This window comes from Macadamia integrifolia, unplaced genomic scaffold, assembly GCF_013358625.1.
Source record: "Macadamia integrifolia cultivar HAES 741 unplaced genomic scaffold, SCU_Mint_v3 scaffold2269, whole genome shotgun sequence".
NCBI lineage: Eukaryota > Viridiplantae > Streptophyta > Magnoliopsida > Proteales > Proteaceae > Macadamia > Macadamia integrifolia.
The window spans coordinates 39,452-45,959 of record NW_024868604.1 but is presented as its reverse complement, the minus strand read 5'-3'; the positions used below and the strand labels follow the sequence as shown (position 1 = coordinate 45,959).

General features: G+C 39.1%; 1 long non-coding RNA gene across 2 annotated transcripts; it reads right to left on the bottom strand.

The window, feature by feature from the left end:
- Positions 1-2,691: 2,691 nt before the first annotated feature.
- LOC122066153 lies at positions 2,692-5,100 on the bottom strand. Of its 2 annotated transcripts, none has more exons than XR_006136259.1 (5): positions 4,980-5,100; positions 4,416-4,909; positions 4,270-4,320; positions 3,896-3,997; positions 2,692-3,327 (listed from the first exon to the last, which is right to left on the bottom strand). It is a non-coding gene; the product is annotated as an uncharacterized LOC122066153 (long non-coding RNA). The 2 variants fall into 2 exon arrangements; XR_006136258.1 differs by having other exon boundaries at positions 4,416-4,900; positions 4,980-5,065.
- Between the last annotated feature and the right edge of the window lie 1,408 nt (positions 5,101-6,508).

The window sequence follows — 6,508 nt, the reverse complement described above, 5'->3', positions numbered from 1 at the left end:
CTTCCTTTCTAGAAATGGTCTGAATTTTCTATATGGGAAATCTTAAAGTTATTCGACTAGGTTTCGATGTACCAAAATTACTCATTCTGTCTTGCATTTAACTAAAATTCCCAAAATAAAGACGTGTACTATAGAAATGCACTAAAATATGCCCACTCTATAGTTCTCCCTCACTTGTGTACATTTTTTACATATTTTTTTTTTTACCTCTGAGCATCACCACATAAATGCCTAAAAAGCGTTAATCATTGAGCATGAGACTGATGGACTACCATAATAAGTCCAAGGTAGGAAGTGAGAACTGTAGCATAAGGGAGGCACACAGGTAAGGAAACTTCGCCTCAAAAAGGGTGTGGTTCTGAGTTGACTCCTTTTATCTCATTGGGACTACTCTCACGGGGTATTTAATGCTCTTCACTGTTTTCAATGAAAGTTGAATGGTTCTCATTTAACCCCGATATGACCTGGTCCATGTGGTTGTGAGGTTAATATGGGCCCACGAGACTAGTCACTTGTCGTTAGCGAAAAAAAAAAGGGAGGCACAAATGATTCACAGCTCCTTTAGTTATTTTTTCTGCAATTGTTGTGGGAAAAAAAAACATAAAAACACAAAAAATACACACATGTGGGTAGGGGTGGCAATAGGTCGGGCCTAGCTGGGCCTTGCAGGCCTATACACTTGCACTGTGACCTGCCTATTTAAGGAATGGGTCGGTCTTGGTCGGTCTTTGGGCTTTAATCGGGCTTCTCCTAATTAGGCTATAATCAGGCCTTAAACAGGGTAAATGTACAAAAAAAAATCTTAAACGGGCCATAAACGATCTGTAATTGTCTTAGATTTAAGAAGTTTTAATATATTTTATTATAAGATCAACAATTTAGAAAAAGATATTATATTTAAAAATTGATAAAAATATCAATATATACCTTATTCTATAAAAAAAAAAACCAAAATATACATATAAACGATCGGGCTAAATGTGTTGGGCCATGTCGAGCTTGTAAATGGGCAGGGCTGGTCAGTCTTACCCCTTGCACCGTGTACTACATGTTTATAAAGGGGCCGAGCCAGTCGGACAATCGTTGGTCTTACCCTTGCACCGTGTACTACCTGTTTATAAACGGTCCAGGCAGGCCCGACATGTTTAATAATCGGTGTGTGCTAGGGCAATCCTTAAACAATCGGGCCTGGTCGGTTCAACACGTGCAGACTTGTGATTGACACCCCTAATTGTGGGGATTCTATATTGCCCGTATTATTTAGGACACTCTCCCCACCCCAAGGAAGAGTTGTTGAGAGAGTTAAGGGATGGGGGTTTAAATAAAAGGCAAGGGGTCATTACTAGGATGCATGACCCTGCACCAATGTAGGGCCAATGGAAACACACATAGGGGCATGACCTTGTGTGATTATTTATTTTGTAAGGGAGCAGGTCGACCATTTCAGGAGAATTGTGTTGAGGCATAAATTGCATGTAGCTTGACAGGGATCTTTTTCCCCTAATTGGCTAATTACATTAGATTTTTTTGGTAAAAAAAAAAAAAAGAATAATAATAAATCAAAGGCATGGTCTAGTCTCCATCTCCTTCTCAAGAAAAAAATTATTGTTGGCCAAACACTTCTTCAAAAAAATAAAGAAGCAAATGAAGACAGTAAAAACAAAGACCAATGATATGACACACAACTACAACACAAAATGAATTGATTTCCCTTTCAGTACGTTAAAATCCTAACATACGTAGAGCAAAGCCAAAACCAATGGAAACAAAATGAAAACCAGAGTTACCACTCCTAAGAAAGAGATGTTGTAGTTAACCCTTATAAAATCAAAACGATGGTGCCTCTACAAAATGAAAATAAAAAATTTGAAAGCTTTGCTGATGTTGTAGTTAATCCCTTCAGACTTCATTGAAAATGGATCTCAATAAAGGAAGGGTTTACTTAGCAATTTGTTTTCTTTCCCTCAATTAAAAAAAAAAAAAAAAAAAGAAAAAGGCTAAAGCCCTTGAGGCTCCAGTAGAACTAACCCACTTTTTTTTTTTTTTTTTGTTGAAATAGCTAGACTGTCAATAGATGAAAAATGGGCCCCCTGCTGTTGGTGTGGGAAAACTTAATATTTCCGGACAACATAACTATCTTATTATTCTGTAGTAAATAATCCAAAAATTGGCGGATAAGAGAAAAAAACAAGCAACAAAAGTATCAATGAGATATTTCTGAAAACCATGCAGGCACGATCTAAGTGTATTGCCATTTGTACAGACATGATGTTTCACTTCTTCACAACTTTTGAGTCTGAAATTACTACTTGTCTAACCAATTACAATGCAATAACAATAATATGAGTTAAGTAAATGTAAGCTTTTGTCCCATCCTATGATTTACACCCAAAAAAATGTCATATGATCCACAATGATGTTAGGGACTACTGACAAAATTTTAATTAAGTTTCAGCCCCAAACAGTGAAGGCCGGCAGCAAATCAATCAAATTTGCAGACCAAAACTCTGGAAAAGACTTCCATGGTAGGAACAAACCAACTTCAATTGTCTGATCACGGCGTCACGGTTGACAGTTAAGACCATTGATGTCCTGTCAGTGAATGATTCAAAGTTAATGCCTGTGGAAGAATAATATTGATGGTGTTGATGGAATCTGTGATTGCCCAATGACCATGCCATGAAACAAAACTGATACAACAAAATTCAAATTTGCTACCTCTGATAGAGGAAATAAGATTTCCATTGTTTTTAAACAAAGTGCCATGGCACAGAAGCTTCTCTCTCAACTTGTAATGAGTCTCGGAGAAAAAAGAAGAGAGTGTTGGGCCTTGGAGGTGAATGGCTGGGATAAGAGGTTCTTCTAAAAGCTTTTGACTATGAAAATAAAGAAAAAAGAAATGAAGATGGAAAAGGAGGCATCTATCAAGACAGGTGATCTACAGTGACCACTCTCCGCCGTCGTGGTGGGACACAGATTAAACTCATGATAACCACCAATAGAAGTTGCTTGGGATCAAATCCATCATCCAGCTCTGAGCAGTTTACTTTCCCCCATTACTGACAGTATCAAGGGACCAGAGCCCAAGTTTTTCTAAATCTCCCAAGCCTTCTCTCATTTGCTCTTGAAAATCTTCCCTGTCCACTTTGTTCTTATGCCTGAACCTCTTCTCAACCATGGCTTTCCCAGTAGTCAGAACATCCTTACAAGAAGACCCAAAAAGATCCATTGCCCAAGACTTCAGATGAGGCTCTAAGCAAGTCTTGCTACTCAAACCTCCCTCTGTCATCCCTTACAAAGGGAAACTTCCCAGGTTCAGCCACCCACCTACAAAATTTAAAACAAATAAGTAGTCACTCATCATCAGAATTCAGATGGAGCATAAGTCAGTTTTATGTACATCTGAGAATCATGAATCACATGTAATGGGAGTCAAGTGCCCTTTGTATTGATCCTAGGTATATACCTCAGAAAAATTAGTCCCATAGATTTTGATGTCTTAGAAATATGAAATTTGCAGAATAAACAGAGTTACAGTAGCCACTGCAATTCATCAATATCACATCCAAGGTATATAATTCAACTTCTGCCGAAGGGAGAAGCTGAAACTCAGGCCTCAGGCAAGCAACTTGCCAATGAAATATATCAAGATCCTGCATCATATTGCTCTTAAGCCATTACAAATTGTCAGCTTATCTTTTTCGGTATAAGTTTCCCTGGTAGTGTCGCTGCTCTCTAACTCAGAATTTCACAACCAACCCCAATGTGATTTATATGAAAAAGTACAAAAAGAAAGACTGGGATAACAAAAATCTATCCAACAATATTTTGGATAGCCATCAAAATACAGTATAGAGAGAATCAAATGTGGGAACAGAAGATTGTTTAACAGAACCTGCTTTGTCATCTGTTAAAACCACGCACCAAAGAAGAAGCCTTTCTGCTCCTGTTTGCTGCTACCAGCCTCCACTCCCATCAGCATGCTATAACATAGCAACTGGAACAGATGCCCACACACAATCAACCCAACGAATCAAATGTAAGTCAATATAAGAACAGAAATATAGCTTTGAACACCAATGTTACTTCAAGTTCTAGTTACTTGGGGAGACAAAGCTGGGGCAACATTGCATCAAAAAACACATATCTTACAAATGAATAGATAAGTTTTTGATTAGGCAGGAGATGATCAAACAGTGAAACTGCTCCAATATATATCCATCCCATCCAATAGAGAGTTCAGATTGTGAAATTCATGAAAATCATTACCTGTATGAGGTTAGAAGACTACTAGCCAGCCTCTGCAATTGCCTTATTAACCTGTTGGTCAAATGAATTTTCGGTCACAATTGGTTACAGAAAAGTTGTAATTAAATATCCATAGAGATGGAGAAATTAATATAGTTCATCATTACCGAAAATATTTGAATCCTGTGAGCTTCTATTCATCATGAGTTTGCAAGGTTTTTTAGTTGTGATTACATACTGGAAAGAGCCTCTGCATTCTTTTTCTTTTCTTCTTCCATCTCTTGCTTCATCTGGTTTCTTTCTTCTGCCAAATCTTCCTTCATCTTCTTTCTTTTGCCATTTCTTGCTTCAATCCTGCTACTTGACACTGCAACTTTGTATTACGGCGCTTTTTTTTTAGCCCAGTCTTTTGGGCTTACTCCAACCCCAACTAGGGTGTACTCGACCGTCGGTATCATTGCCTATAACCTTGGTGAATATCCCTTCTTTAAGTGCTTTGTCATTTCTTATTTCTTCAGCCGCTGATTCAATTCCTCTTTCACTCTGTGAACGTCAAGGAAGTATTCATATGTCGTTTGTGCCCATAAACTCGAACTTCCTCAAGGCATGCTACATAGATAAAGCCCATGCTTTTCACTTGGAAAACCTACACCTTTCAAATCTGGGCATGTTGTGATTTGTGAAGTTACAGATTATAAATTCAATATAAAATTGTGTTGAGGGGGGTCTACCTTTTACAGTTGTTAATTTAGAACAATGAGCAAGGCACGAACTTGCAAAATGACAGGTTAAGCAGAAAACTCGCTCCACAACTCCAGCTAAATAGGATACGGACAAGGGTAGTTCTGCCTGGAAATGTAATATACACTACTAGACACTCTGTCACACCCTCACAAAGTCGGAAATAAGGACTAGTGTTAGAGATGAGGGAAGAAGAGAGAAGAGAGGAAGAAAGAATGGAGATAAAGGCAAAACGTGGGGGGGAAATTACATAGACCTCCCTAGGAAGGTGAAAGGGAAAAAAAAAATACAGCTTAGGAAACATAATATAAAGACAGTTCCTAAACTACTTGATGTAGGGGGTTCCCAGGTGGCTAGGTTTCCTACAAGATTAACTAACTAGGTAGGATAAACTCAAGGGGCTTGGGTTGGACAGGATAAAAGATGCTCAACAAACAAGATTAACATTCAAAATAAAGTGAGATTAATGAACAAAGTACCAATGAGCAATAATAGTTTAAGAAGAAAAACACATAAACTCACTCAAGCTTCAATGGGGAACATGGGATAGGGAATATGGCAGCAAGCAAAATTAGCTTATGACACTAGCCTATTAAACACCAAAGATAGATAAAAGTCCCATGTTATATGCTCTAAAACCAGTCACACTTGTAATAAGAAAGTCAGCAATATTTAAGGTAAAACAGTGGTGGAAAAAAAAGGTTAAACTGTCACACCCCGTTCACACTGAACCGGAGCGGTGACCAAGTTAACACCGGTTAACCCAAACCTGCCAGGATCATCAGATACTGTATTCCACCACAGCATACACACACTAACATAAGTTCATCAGATCAGCGGAAGACTAAGTTTTACCTGTGAATAAATCCCATATACTTGATACCCGAATTGTGATACAATAATTATATACATTTGGGCCCGAACGCATGATATATACACAAAAAGAATATGATTCAAATACCAAGTATATACAGGAAATCATCAAAACCATCAGAGTACACAGCTCAGCTCGGTATCAAGGCTGGAGCTCAACTCAGCATCAAGGGTTGTGCCCAGCTCGGCATCACATAGAAGAGCTCAGCTCGGCCTCAAAAGTGGAGCTTAGCACGACCTCCAAGGTGGAGCTCAGCTCGGCCTCAGAACTGCTATCCCGCAGCACAGCTCTCGCACAAGCAGTCAGTTTCGTGCTCTAACTCCTCAGGGGTCCACCAGTCCTCTTCAGGAAACTCGACTGTGGGACCCACCCCATGCTCCTCAGATGTATGACCTGCAAAATCATCTAAAAAGGGGTGTACACGTGGGATGAGCTCACTAGCTCAGTAAGTAGAAAGATGGACCACACACAACAGTCCACACATCACAACACATCATATGCACTACATGCCATGCTATTCATTTTAAATCACATCCACCTAGGTAACATTACTAAGTCTTTGGTTTTAGTGCTACTACAACCACATTGCACGTATACTCCGGGTACGAGCTGCGAACTCCCTCCCGCGATACGCCCACAGGGCTG